Raw genomic sequence first — 21,048 nt, forward strand, 5'->3', positions numbered from 1 at the left:
TCGTAATGACAAGCTCCCAGCACCATATACTCTTAATAGCAGCACTGTACTTACAGTGCCCAGGAATGGACTTGGGCACTGTAGAGGTGTAACCTCACCACTGGCACAGGGCACCGAGCTAGAGGGGTGACTGATGTATGCCATGGCAGTGGTTTGTGGGCATGGCACACAGGGATGTGTGCCATGTCGTCTCTTCACTTTGCTCTGCACCAAGACACGCAGCCTGCAAAGGCAGTATGTGAGTGTCAGGGTACAGGACCTCTAAGGGTGGCACAACAAGTGCTGCAGCCTGTAGAGGCCTTCTCTGGTCACAGTGCCCTTGGTACCTGCGGTACCATTTACCAGGGGCTGACATGTGGCCAGAGATGCCAATTGGGTTTATTTTGGGGAAAGAAAACAGGCCCGGGGAACCTGAATGGCAGGGACCCAGGGCATACCAACAAAAAATTGCATCAGTAGCCAGGCAAAAAGTGGGGGAGGGGTGGCTACTGCAACAGAAACCCACTTTCCTACAGACCTGAGCGCTGCATTTGATACTGTGTCCCATCAGATTCTCTTGCAGTGCCTGGAGGATATTTGCAACAACAACAATGTGTCCCTCCCTCCTCTTAGAAATGAGGCCACAATCCTACTCTCCAATTCTTTTCAGGAACCCAATTCATGTGAATATATACCTCATAGTCCTGAAACCACCTTTGTATATCATCACCATTCTTGTACTCCTTCCCTACATTCTTAGCAATATGTACTATTCTGTCTGAGTGCATTGACGAATTGCTGCCACAATCTGAGCTGGATTTACTCTGTAGCTCCAGCTCCTTAAGACCATATGGTCTAAAACCATCTTCTGTGATTCCATCTTGAGCTTCTCAAGCTATATTTGATGCCTTCTAGTTTCCCTCCTGTGCTCTTGCGTCTTTGGGGACAAACCACTTCTGTCTGGCCTGAAAAGTCCCTCCCCCCAAAAGCACATCGACCCTAGGAATAGGTTCCTCCACCTCCACACTAAGGTCTCCAGACTGCCCACTGGCATGTCTGGCTGTTACCCTGGCCCTCAGCACCTTTTGTAGCTCCTCTTTCCTGGTGAGGCCTTTGATTTGGACTCTAAGGTTTTGCAAATAGCCTATAACACATCAAGGTATTGGGAAATCCCAATGACTTAAGGGGTAAGAGAGGCAGGATTATGTAGAGTATATCCTCCCATACAAACTATATGCACAAAAAATACTCTAACAGATCTGAGAAGAGATCTAACAAGAAAAAAGGAGAGGGGGAGAAATGAAAATCCCTGAAATAAGGTTGTGCCTAATACAACCGTGGTCGTGGGGAAAATAAGTATTTCTTTAAGTTACCCTCACACACCCTAGTGGTGTCATGCTTCATCATCGGGTCACCCAGACCCCTAGAAGTCCGGGTGGGCTCGACCACAGTGTTGGGAGTGCTTTTAATATGTTTACGACAGAGGGAGTTAACTAGATAAAATACCGCAGGCAGATCCCCAGTATCCCTTTATTCTTGGGTCTGTCTGGGTAATTAAAATAAAAAAAATGGGTCTTATAGGAGTGTTATGGTCCTAGGACCCTAGTGCCGACATGTTTCAGTCCAAAAGGGGCCAAGAAATGGTCCAGGACTTTCTTCAGGGCAAAAAAAGTAACTCCCCTATGTGAGTGAAATTACTCGTGATGGGGTGTCCCTATCCTGTCAGTATGGTGAGGGCAGAGTAGCTGCTCCACGTGATATGATTAAGAGTGGATGTATGTCAACTGCCAGGCTCCATCTGAAAAGGAAATATAGAGACAAACAACATATAAAAAAATATCAGCGGTAGAATTGCCGCCTAGTTCATTTCTCCTTTAGCGGTATAGTGATTACCGCAAGTGGACATGCGTGTGTCTACGTGCGCATGCTTTCGTTGGGAGGAGTGTCCTCCTATCGTGCCACTCAAAATCACTGTAACATATCGTTGTATGTGTGACAGGCATACTGTGCGAGTGGCGAGATGATTCGCATCCTAGCGATAACAGCGTGATGTCTGCATTTGAAAGTAGCGTGCACACAGTGTCTCCAGAAACTAGTGCACATAAAAAACGTATTCGTACCTGGTGATTCCAAGATCTATCTACGAGTGTGTTTAAAATTCTTAGATGAAATAAAATAAAAAATATATATAATAATACACAGGCATACAACACATTCATTCGTGCTAAGTTTACACTTATACATTACCCAAATCGGGGAGGTTGACTGAATCTCACAGGACCAGATAGCCAGAATGGGCGGTCCTGGGGGAACCGTGAAGAAAGAGTGTGTCACCGAGCAGACTAAGTGGATCTGCCAGCATGTCGATCCAAATGGGTAGGGCAAAAAAAGCGAGTTCTGTCACGTAGGGAAATTGAGACATCGCGCTTGTCAAATTACTTACTTATTTAAGATCGGTCGCCCTGCCTGCTACCTGTTTGGTTCTGGTCCCCGGCTTTCGCAAGTAAGTTGAGCCAGAGTCGCGCATAAATAACATGGAAAAGCGTGCCGGAACATCGGGCTGATTGGGACCACGCCCCTCGGTTACAGGAAGTGACGAGAGACGTCACGGCGTGTAGTGGGACTAGGGTGAAGGGAATTGTAGTTTATGTATAGGTAATGCGGGATATTCCTGACGGGCTGGTGATGACTAAACCCGGGGAATATCAAAGTTCTACGGGTGCACATATAAGTGCTCGTGTGTAGTAACAGCGATGTTGTGGATGTGAAAGGGATAATAAACAATATTTAACAAGCACCGCAGTTAAAAGGTGGATAGCCTGCTGTGCCAAGGTGTATAGTACATGTTTTATATAGTATTGGATAGAGGTCCATAGACGCGGGGACAGTCTACAAATTGCTGTTCATTAATATGTTTACAAACGCCGGGGTGGGGAGGCTGGGACTGTATGGTGTTGGTTCATTTGTGAACACGCGCAAACATAATAATGAAAATCGGTTTGCTTGGGTGTAAGGGTACAACTGTGATAGTATCTGTTGTCGCACTGGTAGTGCTCATTTCCAATCCAGCATATCAGTGACGGGTTGCTAGAGCTGTAGAATATCAGTAGGAGTCTTTAGACATGGTGTCTGTAACTCGGTGTTTTGGTGTAAAGGGATTAAAACAGGGGGCGATTTATTTGTTAAGCTGACTCCACGGTATAGAGTCATTGAGTCCCTTTTCATGTGTTCTCAGACGATACACCCAACGTTGTTCCCTCTCTAGGAGTCTTTTCTGTAGATTTCTGGTACCATTGATCTTCTCAATGATTGTCCATCGTATGTCTGTGTCTTTATGTTGTTTCTCCACGAAATGCGTTGTTAGTCTGGTAGCTGTGATCATACGTCTGATAGTGCTTCTATGTTCGCTTATCCAAACTTTTATTTTACGGCTGGTCATGCCTATGTAGGTCAAATCACATGGACATTTGATGAGGTAGATAACTGCTTCAGAATTGCAGTTTGTATGTGATCGTTGTTCCCAGGGAGTGTTTAGGCCAAGTTCTAGAGTTTTGCTGGGTCTGGTGAATTCACAGGCTACACAGGACCCACAAGGATAATGTCCGGTCACTGGTGGTGTATTCCATAATGTTGTTTGGACGTCACCCACATTACCATAAGTGTCTGTATGGATCAGGGTATCTCTCAGACTACGGTTCTTTTTAAAAGAGAACATGGGTTTGTCATATGAGAGTTTGTTGGAGGTGAGGATGGACCACCTTTTATTTATAATCTTCTTTACATCATTTGAGGACGAATTGAATGTGGTAACACAGATCATATTCTGGGGTTGTTGTCTTTCTTGGGTTTCAAGCAGGGCCTCTCTAGGAGTGTTCCGTGCTCTTTTTTTGGCTTGTTCAATTATTTTGATTGGATAGCTTCTTTCTTTAAGCTTGTCTGTGAGTATTTCTGCCTCTTTTCTGTAATCTCGGAGTTCGGAACAATTTCTACGTATACGTAGGAATTGTCCTACAGGGAGATTTTCCCTGAGAGATCGTGGATGGGCGCTGTCGAATCTCAACAGACTGTTTCTGTCAGTCGGTTTAGTGTATAGCGAGCTGCTCAATGTGCCATTCTTTGCAATGATGTTGATGTCTAAAAAAGGAATGGTTTCTCTGTCTTTATTGATGGTAAAGCGTAAGTGAGGATTAAGATCGTTAATCCATAGAGTGAAGTTTGAAAGGCTCTGAGTGTCGCCTCGCCATACCATAAAGATATCATCGATATAGCGATACCATTTATAGATGTTATTAGTGTATGGGTTAGCATTCCAAATATGTTGGTTCTCAAAGTGGCTCATGTATAGGCATGCTATACTGGGAGCGAAGGTGCTCCCCATAGAAGTTCCATGGATTTGCCAATATAACTGGGATTCAAATTTGAAGAAGTTTTCCGTTAATGCCAGTCTCATTAACGTAATAATCCATTCCTTTGGCTTGTGTTCAATGATCTCTTTATTGACTTCTTCAAGCTTCTTTTTATAGAGTGATAGTTTAATTTCTGTGATTAGATGGTCTTCGCTGGTTTTGATTTTGATTAGTATGGCATCTGATAAGCGCTTGGCAGTATTAATTATCAGGATAAGCCAGTCTCTCGAACAGCGCCATGCAATGAGTGACCACTCTTTCTTAAAAAGAGGGTCATCCAGGAAGATCCTGGGTGCATTTGTGACCAACAAGCCTGTTGGTGCTATGTTCCCACGGAGATATTCTGTCATGATGGCTCCGTGCAGGAGGGTTCTCATCTGACAGCGCTTGAGTTCTTTTAATTCATCCCAATTCTGTGCTTGGGAGAGACTCTGACCAATATTGGTATCTGGAAGTAATGATGGTCCTGCTAAGATAGCAGACGCCATCTCGTCTGTATAACCAATCCCTAGTTGTTCAGCCATGGCAGGTATGTGGTGTGTGTATGCTTGCTTTAAATGTGAGTATTAAAGTGATAATATAAAAACTAGTAGAGGAGACAAAGGTACTGTGCTATTTTCTTTTTCAAATTTCTGAGAGACCGTTTGAGATCTCAGGAAAATGGATTTTGAACCCACAGCTGTACGCTGCTCAATTATCTATAACACATCAAGGTATTGGGAAATCCCAATGACTTAAGGGGTAAGAGAGGCAGGATTATGTAGAGTATATCCTCCCATACAAACTATATGCACAAAAAATACTCTAACAGATCTGAGAAGAGATCTAACAAGAAAAAAGGAGAGGGGGAGAAATGAAAATCCCTGAAATAAGGTTGTGCCTAATACAACCGTGGTCGTGGGGAAAATAAGTATTTCTTTAAGTTACCCTCACACACCCTAGTGGTGTCATGCTTCATCATCGGGTCACCCAGACCCCTAGAAGTCCGGGTGGGCTCGACCACAGTGTTGGGAGTGCTTTTAATATGTTTACGACAGAGGGAGTTAACTAGATAAAATACCGCAGGCAGATCCCCAGTATCCCTTTATTCTTGGGTCTGTCTGGGTAATTAAAATAAATAAAATGGGTCTTATAGGAGTGTTATGGTCCTAGGACCCTAGTGCCGACATGTTTCAGTCCAAAAGGGGCCAAGAAATGGTCCAGGACTTTCTTCAGGGCAAAAAAAGTAACTCCCCTATGTGAGTGAAATTACTCGTGATGGGGTGTCCCTATCCTGTCAGTATGGTGAGGGCAGAGTAGCTGCTCCACGTGATATGATTAAGAGTGGATGTATGTCAACTGCCAGGCTCCATCTGAAAAGGAAATATAGAGACAAACAACATATAAAAAAATATCAGCGGTAGAATTGCCGCCTAGTTCATTTCTCCTTTAGCGGTATAGTGATTACCGCAAGTGGACATGCGTGTGTCTACGTGCGCATGCTTTCGTTGGGAGGAGTGTCCTCCTATCGTGCCACTCAAAATCACTGTAACATATCGTTGTATGTGTGACAGGCATACTGTGCGAGTGGCGAGATGATTCGCATCCTAGCGATAACAGCGTGATGTCTGCATTTGAAAGTAGCGTGCACACAGTGTCTCCAGAAACTAGTGCACATAAAAAACGTATTCGTACCTGGTGATTCCAAGATCTATCTACGAGTGTGTTTAAAATTCTTAGATGAAATAAAATAAAAAATATATATAATAATACACAGGCATACAACACATTCATTCGTGCTAAGTTTACACTTATACATTACCCAAATCGGGGAGGTTGACTGAATCTCACAGGACCAGATAGCCAGAATGGGCGGTCCTGGGGGAACCGTGAAGAAAGAGTGTGTCACCGAGCAGACTAAGTGGATCTGCCAGCATGTCGATCCAAATGGGTAGGGCAAAAAAAGCGAGTGCTGTCAAGTAGGGAAATTGAGACATCGCGCTTGTCAAATTACTTACTTATTTAAGATCGGTCGCCCTGCCTGCTACCTGTTTGGTTCTGGTCCCCGGCTTTCGCAAGTAAGTTGAGCCAGAGTCGCGCATAAATAACATGGAAAAGCGCGCCGGAACATCGGGCTGATTGGGACCACGCCCCTCGGTTACAGGAAGTGACGAGAGACGTCACGGCGTGTAGTGGGACGAGGGTGAAGGGAATTGTAGTTTATGTATAGGTAATGCGGGATATTCCTGACGGGCTGGTGATGACTAAACCCGGGGAATATCAAAGTTCTACGGGTGCACATATAAGTGCTCGTGTGTAGTAACAGCGATGTTGTGGATGTGAAAGGGATAATAAACAATATTTAACAAGCACCGCAGTTAAAAGGTGGATAGCCTGCTGTGCCAAGGTGTATAGTACATGTTTTATATAGTATTGGATAGAGGTCCATAGACGCGGGGACAGTCTACAAATTGCTGTTCATTAATATGTTTACAAACGCCGGGGTGGGGAGGCTGGGACTGTATGGTGTTGGTTCATTTGTGAACACGCGCAAACATAATAATGAAAATCGGTTTGCTTGGGTGTAAGGGTACAACTGTGATAGTATCTGTTGTCGCACTGGTAGTGCTCATTTCCAATCCAGCATATCAGTGACGGGTTGCTAGAGCTGTAGAATATCAGTAGGAGTCTTTAGACATGGTGTCTGTAACTCGGTGTTTTGGTGTAAAGGGATTAAAACAGGGGGCGATTTATTTGTTAAGCTGACTCCACGGTATAGAGTCATTGAGTCCCTTTTCATGTGTTCTCAGACGATACACCCAACGTTGTTCCCTCTCTAGGAGTCTTTTCTGTAGATTTCTGGTACCATTGATCTTCTCAATGATTGTCCATCGTATGTCTGTGTCTTTATGTTGTTTCTCCACGAAATGTGTTGTTAGTCTGGTAGCTGTGATCATGCGTCTGATAGTGCTTCTATGTTCGCTTATCCGAATTTTTATTTTACGGCTGGTCATGCCTATGTAGGTCAAATCACATGGACATTTGATGAGGTAGATAACTGCTTCAGAATTGCAGTTTGTATGTGATCGTTGTTCCCAGGGAGTGTTTAGGCCAAGTTCTAGAGTTTTGCTGGGTTTGGTGAATTCACAGGCTACACAGGACCCACAAGGATAATGTCCGGTCACTGGTGGTGTATTCCATAATGTTGTTTGGACGTCACCCACATTACCATAAGTGTCTGTATGGATCAGGGTATCTCTCAGACTACGGTTCTTTTTAAAAGAGAACATGGGTTTGTCATATGAGAGTTTGTTGGAGGTGAGGATGGACCACCTTTTATTTATAATCTTCTTTACATCATTTGAGGACGAATTGAATGTGGTAACACAGATCATATTCTGGGGTTGTTGTCTTTCTTGGGTTTCAAGCAGGGCCTCTCTAGGAGTGTTCCGTGCTCTTTTTTTGGCTTGTTCAATTATTTTGATTGGATAGCTTCTTTCTTTAAGCTTGTCTGTGAGTATTTCTGCCTCTTTTCTGTAATCTCGGAGTTCGGAACAATTTCTACGTATACGTAGGAATTGTCCTACAGGGAGATTTTCCCTGAGAGATCGTGGATGGGCGCTGTCGAATCTCAACAGACTGTTTCTGTCAGTCGGTTTAGTGTATAGCGAGCTGCTCAATGTGCCATTCTTTGCAATGATGTTGATGTCTAAAAAAGGAATGGTTTCTCTGCCTTCAAGTCCTTGACGTTGTAGGATTCCAACCTTTCCTACTCAAAGTCTGCTTCTAAGGATGCAACTGATGATGCTGCTGATTCAGGCATGATGCAGTAGGAAGTTTAAGTTCAAAAAGATGGGACCACAAAAATAAACCAAAAAGAAAACAGCATGTGTTACGTAGTGGTCTGTGATATGGTAGTAGTGCACACCAATCACTGTAGATCAAGTGCAAATGCAAGTCCTATCCTCACCGTTGACAACCAATGTTAGAAAATAGGGTCTCTAGTTGGCAGGGTGTTGCACTGTCCCAGTAGGGACCCTTCTTCCTAATCAGTATAAGGAAGTTACACTTCTAGAATAGCCCCTGCGCTCCCCCTTGGTAGATTGACAGGCAATGTGTAAAGCATTTCCACATAACCAGCAGTAATACAGTGAAAACACTACAATTGGACACCACACCAGTTTTAGAAAAAAAATCCAATATTTTATCTGTTCAATACAAGACCCAAATTTGAAGTCACACGAGTTGCAGATCGAAGTCCATGGGGTTGAAGTCAGAAGTGCTGGTGTCAGTAGGTGTAGGGGCTGCAGTGCGAAGTGTAGAGTTGCTGCGTGCGGTGCCCTCAGGTTGCGGTGCAGGCAGCAGTTCGATGATGGTCGTCCAGCAGGATCAGTGAGACCAGGGCTGAAGTGTGAAGTGGTGCAGTGCTCATTGTAGTGCTAGCAGGTCATGGTGCAGACAGCATCATCCTCGTTGCTGAAGCGCTGTCGTCAGCTGACGAACTGGAGTCCATGGTGCCAGCATAGGTAGGCCAAGGTTGCGGTGTGGAATGGGGCGGTGCGTCGTGTAACTTATGAGCAGTGGCCTCAAACCACGGTGCAAGCAGCAACGTCGATGTCAGTGTAGAGCGGCAGCATAGAGGATACCAGGGTGGTGGTGTGAAGCAAGGTGGTGCGAAGTGCGGTGCCCACAGGGTATAGTGCGAGCAGCGGCTCAGTGGCGTCGTCTGGTCGCAGCATTGGTGAGACCAGAGTTTGTGGTGCGAAGTACGGCGGTGCCCTCTGTGGTGCCTTCAGGACACGGACCTGGCAGCGGCGTCGTTGATGGCATCATTTGCTTTTTTTTTTGCTGCAACACAAAACACACAGTTCCCAGTGCTGGTAGCAGATGAACTTGAAGTCTTTGCTGTTCCTGAAACTTCTACAGGGGGTAAGCTCTACTTCTAGCCCTTGGAGAAACTCAAACAAAGAAGGTGCAGAAAGTTCAGTCGAGCCCTTTCTCTGCCCAAGACAGAAGCAGTCACTGCAGGCCAACACAGCAAAACACACAGTAAAGTGGTCAGCCCTCCTCGCAGCTTCGCCAGATCTTCTTCTTGGCAGGTTCCTTGATCCAAAAGAGTTCTAAAGTCCTGGGGTCTGAGCCCCAATATTTATACCTCATTTTCTCTTTGTTCTCCTTGTGGCAAGGGTCTGTGAGCCCAGTCCAAACTAGTTCTGCCCTCTCTGGCCAAGCTTCACTACAGAAGTTGGAGACAGCATTGTGCAGAGGAGACACTGCCTATTCAGGTGCTAGTGAAAACTCCTCACAACATTATAAATGCAGGACAGACCTATTCATCAATACTATGAGTCACCCAGAAAAGGCCGGACACACTTCAACCCCCCTTGTGGCTGTCTACATTGAATGCACATCCCCAGCCCCTGACACAGTACACTGTACTAGGGACTTAGACTTAGTAGTGAATCAAATAAGCCAAACATGAAAACACCAATCCATAAACACAATTTACAGCCGGAGCACTTGCACCTTAACACTGAACAACAGAGAGAAAGTGTGCAGAGGCACTAAACCAGCTAAACGAAATCCAACGTACCATTAAAAATAGGAGGCCAGAAAACAAAAAGACTGGGGAAACACGCCAAAAGATGCCAGGTCTAACAAACACATTGACAGCTAATTATGAGCGGACGGCTCAGGCTTCAGAACAACTGGCTGCTACAAGTATCAGCCCTCAAACGCTGAATGCTGTTATGAGACAGGTTTCCACCAGTCTGGAGCAAATTCCGTTCTGGGTAGCACAGAAAAAAAGCCTAAAAGATGAAGGTAGCTGGAATTAAAATAAGTAATGCCCAGACTGCTGTGGCCCCTGCTTCTGAACGAGGAGTGGACATTGATGATGCTGGACAGCGCAGCAGAAGTCACAATAGCTCGCCAAAACTTGACGGATTATATGGTGGTAGTAGCGCTGAATGCTCATATCATGGTCGAAACACCTGATACAAGGGTCAGTGTCCTGCATCGTTTATACAAAATAACACTCCAAATGGAGGGGGACATACCGAGGAACATCAAGGCTCTCTTTTGGGAGAACCTGAAATTCGGTTACGACATTCTTTTGGCTGAAAAGGATTGGCTACCTGAGTTCATAATGGAATGCCCTCTGGGAGAAGCTGTAATTTTACCTGCTTTCTCTGACCTCGTTCTGAAATCAGATAAACATTCATATACGCAGGAGTGCGCATTAGCACTAGCACCAGCACTATACCGCAGTCATGTTGGGTAGGATGATGAGTCACCTCATCACAAGATCCCATTAAAATCAATTTGTCAACTCCTGAAACAGTACCCAAGAAAACATTGAGCTAAAAAACAAGTCAGGGAAATTCTAGAACAACTTGAATACCAGGTTGTAATTGAAAATGTCACCTCGTCCATGAATAATCCCTTGTTTCCTGTGATGAAATTGGTCAATTCATAACGTTTAGTGTTAGACTAAAGACACCTGAACACTTCCACATGCACATATGCCGTACAAAATTCATATAGTGCTGCAATGATGAATAACATTGTACGGAAGAAATACAAAGCAACATTAGACATCTCAAATGGATTTTTCTGCCTGAATATAGCACCTGGAAGCATATATTTGACCGCATTCCAGCGCTAGGTTCACATCATCAATTTTGCAGTTTACCTCAAGGGTATAAGAATGGCCCGGGGCTGTTCTCAGCCAGGGTAACAGAGTTACTCCAAAATTTTGATGAGGAGACATTGTTATATGTAGATGACATCTATCTGAGGACGATGAATTAATGGAACACTTGGCCAGGGTGAGCCACATCATTCTGGTGTTTGCTCTCCTGGATTGCAAATTTAATATAAAAATCAATTTTAGGATTTTTTAATTTTGGCAGAACGTACATTTTTAATTGTGCAGAACGAGTAAAGCCACTCTACGATTTAATCAGACCTGTTTTTTCAATCAAACATTGGACACAGTAACACACAAACATTCAGTGGTGGCCGGCATAGGTAAGCGCAGTAGGGCGGGACAGTGCATGGGGGTTAAGCAGACAGAGGATGGAATAGGCTTATTTATTTATTAAATTATGCCTATTTTGTCGTCTTTCGACTCCCCCTACTCCAACCCACCCTGCTCCCACCAAGCTCCACCGCATTTACCAGTGCCGGCCACCGCTGGAAACATTTTACATTCTGTACAAGCTGATATGATAGCTTCAAAACATTTGAACACATGTCTAAACACAACTAACTTGGTGATCCACGTAATCGCTAGACCCACCTCGTACACCTAGATCGCTTTCAATGAAGGTGATACAGTACCTATTGCATACAAATCATATTTGTACACCAGCGCTGAAGTGCATTTTGCACCTACTGAGAAAATTCTCACGGTGGTACAGACTGCTGTAGTGAGAGAGAGAGCACTGGCTAGGGGTAAGCGAATAATTGTCATTGCCCCAGTATCGACCTTCGAGGCTGTTACTAAGCAAGCATTCCAAATGCCAAAGCATTACATCCAAGATGGATTCAATAGGCTAACTCTCTCACTGCAACAGGTGTACATTACAAATTTGATTAAACACTACAAACATAAGCACTCCTGCAGTGCGAACAAGAATACCCTCTGCCTAATGATATAGTGCCTCTCGATCAATATGAATACATCATTTATACCGATGGATCTGCTCAACCTGCCGTAGGGATACAACACCAGTATTCCGCAACAAGCACAATTGTAAAGAGGTGTATGCATGATTGAAAGTTCCCTCCTGAAAAAACACACACACAGACCCTAGGGGACTGTACAGTGGATCTGGCAGAGCTTAAAGCCCTGATAATGGCACTACAAAGTATGGATCCTGTATTCCCCACACTAATACTGTGTGATTCATACTGCTGTGTTCAGTCCTATAATTAATATCTTTACTATTGGGGCCAGAATGAATTTCAATATTCCAAGGGTTGCACAATCAAGCACAAGCTGCTTTGGTAACAAGTGGAATAGCAGAAATAATGCTTGCCAGCGGCTCATGTCATCAGCGTGTTGGTGTTCACATTGAAGGAAATTCCGTGGACAGTGAGGCTGCTAAGGCAGCAGTCCGCACTGCTGCTGCAATCACTCATTCAAGTACGAGAATAGACAAGAGACATCATGGTGGCCGTCATTGCTGCTCGCAACGACACCCACCTGCCCAAAGGCTTTCCACTCAAGTACTCCTACAAGTTAGATGCACACAATATTCTGTACGCTCAGATTCCAGGAGTGGGGGATAGAGTAATACCAAACACTGATCGCAGTTTGGGTTTAATAATAGCTGCACATGAGGGTCTTGGTCAGCACACACAGAGGTCACTGCTAGAGTTTCATTATTGAAGCATTGCTATTGGTGGCCTGGTCTTACAAAACAGACCAAGGACTTTGTCCTCAAACCTGACATCTGCCAGCAGATGAAGGGTTCAACTATAGCACATCCCCCACAGACACCTCTATTGATCTCAGACAAGCCTCTAGCTGTTGTTTACTTGGATCACTGCGGCCCCTTACACTTAGATGTGGCTTACAAGTACATCTTGCAGTGGATTAATGTTCCAGATTCCTGTGGGTATGGCCACAGCGCTCGGCTGACGCTTGAACTGTTAAAAAGGATTTGTGAATCTTCATCGGGACATACGCAATTGGCACACTACATTCTGGCCAGGGCACGGGGTTTAGCTCTTGGGCTTACAAAGAAGCCATGGGAAGTTTGGGTGTGGCCTTGCGGTACTCCTCCCACTACTATCCTGAGGGAAATTCAGTAGTTGAGAGAAAAAAACGGGAGTTAAAGCAGTCCTTAACAGCAAGGGTATTAGGCTTAGATGGCAGTTTGGTCAGTCAACTATATGGGGTCCAGAGGGCACTCAATAACATGCCAATAAAATCCCTGGGGGTCGTACACCTTATGAACTCGTGTTTGGTGTGAGAATGTGAGTAACAGTCATCGACAAAGTCAGCACAGTGGTGGCAGAAACACCCTTTGAGATCAATGAACGTTTGGATGTTTTACAGGAACTCAATAAATTCTGGGGCGCACAAAGCAATGTCCAAGTAAAACGCATTGCCACCTAAGAAGTGAAGGCAATACCAGCCTGGGGCCCGAAGTTTGGGGACCTAGTCAGTGACAAATATGTGGACAATAAATAATTTGGGCCACCTTACATAGCACGTGTACCTGTCCTGGCTGTCGAAGGTACTAGAACTCTACTTCCGCCCCTTGCCATTTGCAGAGACAAAAGGTCTGTCTCCATTGATCTGATCAAACCACACTTTGTGGCCAATTCTCAACTCTAGGCCATGTCGGTTCCTGGGTAGTCAGCACACTCCTCTTGCTACCTTTCAGGAAGTTCAGATGGAAGCTTTTATAACTACAAAAGATTCCTCTCTGCAAAGAGTAATGGTAAACAACAACGAAGTGATACTTCTTTCTTTTGAAACAACTATAACTGTGTAGTCAAGAAGTACAGAAATCTTAATTCGAAAAATGTACCACTTCTATGTGAATATGCCACAGATCGAGTCATCTCCAGTTCTACAAAACCTGCTGAGGTGCCAAAAATAGACCGGGCGGCGAATGGGTACTTTGTGTATTATGATGACTTCCCATCAGATTCAAGTGAACCTGAGCTGCCACCACTTCCTCTTCCTGTTAGGCTACAAATGTATACTCTCTATCTTTGGCTGAAAAAGACATACTTTGTTGCTCCTTGGATACATCTCTGGCTTACAATTGAATTACTTTTCTTGGTTCTCTGGATTGGTTTTTTAACTGTCTTTTTTCTACTCCTGAATGGACACTATCTCCCAGGACCCTCTGCAGCACAACTTGGCACTGAAACCACATGCATCATCGCACTGTGAACAAGGGACCTGTCCCTGGTGAACGTTACAGCAGTTCCAGTTCCAGAAGGAATAGTATGGGATAGGGTGTCTTATGATGTAAATGGTCCTACTGAACTTTTGCAAATTCTAAATGTGTTTAAAATTTCCTTAAATTATAGCATCACTTCTTGTACTTTCTCTGATGATTGGGCTATTGAAACAGTGCATAATTTGCTTGCAGAGTTCGAGCAATCATCTGCATTTTCAAATGATGAATTGTATGATGGTACATAAAGTTTTGGTGACATGTTCCATTATCAAGATTATGGTCACCATTTTCTACACAAAGCTAGTATCCCACATGCTGTTTACAATTACATTCAATGGGATACTGCCCAACACCACCAAAAGGTAGTTCAAAAACATTTGCACAAAAGTTTGCATATTTTTCTGGTTTTGACACATCAGACCACACTCTTAGTATTATAGTCTTGCACCTTCACCTGCAAAGAAAAATATGTTAACAAACAACAAGCTGGTATACTTTCCTTCCTTTATTTCATGACTGTCTGTACAGGGTTTCGATTTTTAGAAAGGCACTATAGACACAAAGGGCCCGATTCACAGAACTACATTAAGACAAAATCCTAAACTTACTACTTTTGGTATTCACAGAAGTTAGGATTTTGTCTTACGTTTGTCTTAAGACAAACTTAAGACAGACTTAAGACAGTCTTAAGACAGACTTAAGACAGTCTTAAGACAGACTTAAGACAAACTTAAGACAGACTTAAGACAGACTTAAGACAGACTTAAGACAGACTTAAGACAGACTTAAGACAGACTTAAGTTAGGATTTTGACTTAAGTTTGTCTTAAGTTTGTCTTAAGTCTGTCTTAAGTCTGTCTTAAGTCTGTCTGAAGTCTGTCTTAAGACTGTCTTAAGTCTGTCTTAAGACTGTCTTAAGTCTGTCTTAAGTTTGTCTTAAGACAAACTTAAGACAAAATCCTAACTTTTGTGAATACCAAAAGTAGTAAGTTTAGGATTTTGTCTTAAATTAGTTCTGTGAATCGGCCCCAACATCTGTCTGGGGGATAAAGGTTTGGCAGGTTCAGGGAACTGTTCAGAGCATGCCTCATACCACATCAAATAATTTTCTTGAACAAGACAGTGCAACAGACGTCATGTCTTGGAATAATCAAGAGAAAGGATTTGAATACATCTCGCATTCCCGTGTTCTCATGCTTAGAGATCTGGTAGCACTTTACACACTATAGTGAGGATACTCTAGATACCATGGTATGAAACAGTTCTTTGAATTCGTCAGACGCCAATTGGAAGGGATGGTTTGTGTGGCCCAATTGGAAGGGATGGTTTGACACAAATGGGTGTCTATCTAGATTCCTCGACAATATCGAAGAGTTTAGGATCAACTGACCTGATAAGCGATATGTACAAACAGAACACTAGGAGGTGGTGACATCATATAGGGCCACATTTATAAACCAATTTTGCGCCTGCAAATGGTCCGTTTTGCAGAATCTCCCATTTGCGTGCGCAAAAAAGATTTTTTACATGTATCAAACCCCATGTTGCGATTCAGTAACCTGTTACCAAATCACAAAATCCAAATAGCAAATCCTAATGGTCACGGTCACAAAACATTCATATATACCATTAATATGAATGTAGGTGGTAACCCATTCGCAAATTTAGGGACCCCTTCCCCTTTGCAAAGGGTTGTAAAAACGTTTTATAAGAGCAGGCAGTGGTCCATGGACCACTGCCTGCTCTTATAAAAAGGAAAAGAAAACTTAAAATGTTTTATTTTTTAAATGCAACTTGTTTTCCTTTAAGAAAAATGAGCTGTATTTAAAAAGACGAGGCTTAATTAAAAGCAATCACGCACATGGTGGTCTGCTGACCCCAGCAGGCCACCTTACCCGTGAATTTAGCGATTCCTATGGGGTCGCAAATTGCGATCTACCTCATAAATATTAATGAGGTAGGTTGATTTGCGATCCACTAGGAATCTGTATATGGTACTCATGAAGTGTTATACATTGGAAATATCGATTACCTAATTGCGATTCTCAAAAGATCGCAGTTAGGTCATCGCAATTCCCAATTTTCATACATGTGGCCCCTAGAGTTGGGAGGTTCTGCCTTGAGTGGCTGAAACCTCAACACTTCCTAATAGGTCCCCGGAACCCACATCAAAAGCGCTTCTTTTACGGAATATAGAACGAGATGTGGAAAATTTCTCAGCAGCAAGCTGCTGAGAGATTGCGCGAGAACGACAGGGTTAATTTGGAAAAGGCTTTGGCTGTGGTTGACAAAGATATGACCACATTATCATCCAGAATTTATACACTGGACAACATATTGTCTTCTGCAATTGACATTATACAGCAAGACATGTCCGTTTTACAGCATGGACAGTCACAATTGCGGTCCATTGTAATACTGAGCTGGATGTTCTAAACACTACGTTCTGGCCATGTGCCATGGTGTTACATCAATAGTACACGTCTGTTTTTGTCATACATCTAAAGGAAAGACAGATAGTAATGGCACACAGAAATACAAGATATACTAAGTTGCACATTGGAAAATGAGACCAATTACTTTTCACCGTGGCTGAGACACCATCCACAGACTGGTTAATCCATGGTTACATCACCTGCCTGTTACAACTTTCCAGTTCCAATATTGTCTCCAATACCAGCAGGTAGGCAGATACAAAGCACTAGGAGAAGGTTATGTGCATTAGTTCTGGAAGTTACTATTCAGGTTTAAATGCAGGAAGTGGTTCTGACTGTGAGGATGCATTAAGTGGGTCCCTAATTTGCAAGGACATTTCTCTTCATAGGGCATGCAATGCTTCAATGGAAAATTTGACCTGTTATCTGAAGGGTTCCCCGGCTACCGTGATTCAGACGGTTTTTAAGCTGCTCTGTAGTGGGAGCTATTTGATGCTGAATGATCAAGGTTGCTGTGGAATGGCCTGGGGATCGCTTATCTGGTCTGGGGTTCCTTACACAATCGATATGTTGGGAGTATGATTATGCAAATGAGACTAAATCAATACCTGCAATTATGCAAAATAGTTCTTTGGCCCTAGGGTCGGAAAATACATAAACATTTAGCTTTTCCATGTGGTGGGAACACTTTGGTCTGGTTTTGAAACAAGATTAATCAAAACACCTTTTGCTTTATTTTTCTAGGGTCCATGGCTTTCTGAGTGCTTGGGATTTCAAATAGTATAGTGACGCTTTAAGGCTTTATATGAATATTTGAAAGGGAATCTTGCTTTTAGATGGTTTTAAAAGTGATTTTAGTCCTTTTAGCTCAATTTCATTGTGGCCTGTTGGCTTTTAGATAGCTTTTATATATTGACCCGTAATATGAGGAGTGGCTATTATGTGCCTGGGCTAGGCCCATGTAGGGAAGCTGTTCATTTCTTATCTTGTCCTATTTTTCACATTAACATTTCTGCTGTGACCTTTTGCACATATTTGTGTGCCCCACAATGTTCGATTAGTTTTCCTGAAACTACTTTGTTTACACATCTAGCTTCGCACAACATTATCACGATGCCTCAAACATCAAGTACGAGGCTCTTCTATGCATTATGTACAAATGTTATTTCTATCTTCATCCACGGAGTGATGGGGCTATCTACATATCCATAACACCGCTAATCTATATGCACAACGCAAGTCTGCTTTCTATTATAAATAAAGAGCATCCTATAAGATTAGAAGAGGCTCTCTGCATTTTGAGACTTCACCACGCAGCAGACTGACATTTCCTTAGGGGTGTCCAGTTCATGACCAAGACGGGGTCTTTCATTCTCTCCTGACAGGTAATAGGGTTGGATCCTCCCTTGGGGAGATTTTTAGCCTCTCCACACACACTCTAGGTATATTTAGAGTAGGCTTTGCATAGTAAGAGTACGCCGGATTACTGCCCTGTTTATATGCCTGCATATATACTGTATTAGCACTATGTTAGAGCTGTACCTACTGTTTACTCTTTTGGTGCTTATAATCACTTTCATCAGCTTCTGTCTACTGATTATCACAGCACATGTATTCTATACAAGAATAATTTTAGTTCAATAAATATACTGAAAACTTCCCACTGTTTATTCTGTATATTTCTCTGAGTACAAATAAGCACTAGTAACTGAGTGAAATGTTTTGATCTGTTTACATGATGTCTGAGTGGTCAAGGTTGTCTGTTCAGTGGTTACAAGAAGCTATTTGGTCAATGATAGGGTTGGGGGCGTATGGTGGCACTGTTAGCTAGCTGGTCTCTAGGCCAACATATCCTGTGGGCGTGCCTGGAAACAGTCTAGGCACCTCACCCAAAGTTTATGTTGTCTAACAAACGGTCAGGTCCTACAGATTAGTGGGAACTACACAACATAACAGAACAATCATGCAAGCCAAAACAAGCACCAACAGTGCTCATGACCTCACCTTTAATGTGACAGATATTTATTTTATATATGTTAGAATGAGGTGAGCATCGTATTTGGTGTGTAAGTTGAAAATAGAGGCTTTTTTCAAATCAACGTTAATTGTTATAACCAATCATAGCCATAAATTAGTAAAGTAAAAGTAGAGGTAAAGTTTATTGATGTTCAATTATTTAAAATCATTACATCTCAGCCGAGATAGAGAGAGGGTGGAGGGGATAAAAGCAGAATAAAAAAAAAACATACTATAGCAGAGCGTGATACAAAAACACTACAATGCAATTGAGGAATGTCCATACCGTTAAAGTGCGGTCCAATGAGTGCAGTCAATTAAAATCCAAGGGTGCTTCGTGCTTTCAATAATCAAACATGATTTGTGCCTCAAGCAAACCTGTAGTTGATGGAGAGACAGTGAGCTGTTTTAATAATGTGCACTGCTTCATATTTCCTTACTGGTGGGAAGCGACTCTAAGGGGTATGGTCCAGATAGGTCTGGCATGGATGCCCAAAATATCTAGGGCATTTTTTAATTGTCTATTGCCGCTTTCCTTCCTTTATGTGAACAAAGGCAATTATCTATATTTCTATATTCCTAGACTACACAAGCCATCTTGAGAATTTTTTACATTCCTGTTACTGATTTCATAAACTTTATGAAATGCCCATATAGCTGATATGATTTTCCTTGCAGACAGGTTAGAAAAGCGACCCCCCCATGTCGAAGTATTGGTCAAAGCCAATAGCGCCTCAAAGATTCCAGCACTTCATATGTGCAGATTAAGTGTGTAGTGCCACACAATCTGCATCTTGCATGGCCTTCCCCCTCATTACAGCCATACCAGTAGCCTCTTATGGAGATTAGGCCAAAGCGCATTCTCATAAGGGCATACTTTGTGTGATGAGGGTAGTAGGTAGGGAGCCAGGAAAGTAGAGTTTCGCAGCCCAGTTGCCATGATGTTTGGATGTTATATTGCTTAAGTCCTGCACCCATGAGATTATCTTTGATTGTTTTGTTAGCAAGTTTGTTATGGTTCTCGGTGGTAAACTGTTTTAGTAGATCTTCAGCACTTAAGGCCTTAAATGAAGTTGCCAGAAGCAAACCTCATGTTGAACCAGGGTACTGGAATTTCTCCCACAGCAGATGTTTCATTGTGCCTGTTGGGGCCATTTGCAATGTTTGGCAATAGTTTATGAATGTTGCCCTTAGGAGCAAATCCTGCTTTGGTAGTTTGAATTCTAGTCTTATTTGTGACTGGCTAGTACAATCTGGAAGGGCGAAGATGCGCTGGTAGTAGATACATTGCTGTTTGTCTAACCGCTCACAGAAGTTGTCCTTAAACACCATTGCACTATATGTCAATGCAGGCATCACCTTAGCTACCACCACCATTAGAAAGGCCTCTGTTTTTAGCATGCAACGCTTTTTTTAAGTTGGCCCATCTTGCATGTCAGTTGTTTTTCAGTCATTTTCAAAGAGCTGGGCTGGGCGGCCATGAGCTGATAATGGTCATAGCCATAACTTAACCTTTACTGTAGTTTTCTGGGTGTATTTTTGCAGAAATATTTTTGATACAAACTATTGATCTGAGTTCAGTCTTTGAGTGTGTGACGTCATGTCTTGCTTGAGTGTATACAATAAATGCTTAACACTACCCTCTGATAAAGCCTTACTGTTCACCCACACTACCACAAATAGAGAGTGAGGTATTATCTACTTCTACCTCTGGAAGCCTTTGGGGATCCACTGGACTATACCTTACATTGTTACAGTATATACAGAGCCAGCTTCCTATACCACTCCTCACTCTATGCCACTCAACTCCACTCCACTCCACTTTGCTCCACTCCACATTACTTCACTCTACACCACTCCACTCTATGTCCCTCCACTCTGACATTCTGCTCTACAACCCTCCACTCAACAGCACTCTACTCTACTCAACTTCACTCCACTCCACTCTATGCCCCTCCACTCTATACTCTTCCACTCTGACATTCTACTAAATGACCTACCACCCCACTCTACGACAAACCACTCAATGATACTCTTCTCCAAAAAACTCCATGCCCCTCTACTTTACGACACTCCACTCTACATCACTCTACTCCACTCTATGTAATTGCCTCTATGCCACTCCATGCCACTTTACTCCACACTATGACACACCAATCTACAACATTCTATACCACTCTGTGCCCATTTCACTCTACGATATTCTACTTCACTCTACTCCACGCTACTCCACTATACGGCACAATATTCCAATCTGTGCCACTCTACAGCCTTCTACGCCTTACACTGTATACAACTTTACTGT

General features: G+C 43.1%; 1 protein-coding gene across 3 annotated transcripts in view; it reads left to right on the forward strand.

Moving 5' to 3' along the window:
• The window catches only part of LOC146813676 (E3 ubiquitin-protein ligase TRIM39-like), a 457,192-nt gene that overhangs the window by 336,297 nt on the left and 99,847 nt on the right, over positions 1–21,048 (forward strand). The window lies entirely within an intron of this gene.

Source organism: Triturus cristatus, chromosome 6 (assembly GCF_964204655.1).
Source record: "Triturus cristatus chromosome 6, aTriCri1.1, whole genome shotgun sequence".
NCBI lineage: Eukaryota > Metazoa > Chordata > Amphibia > Caudata > Salamandridae > Triturus > Triturus cristatus.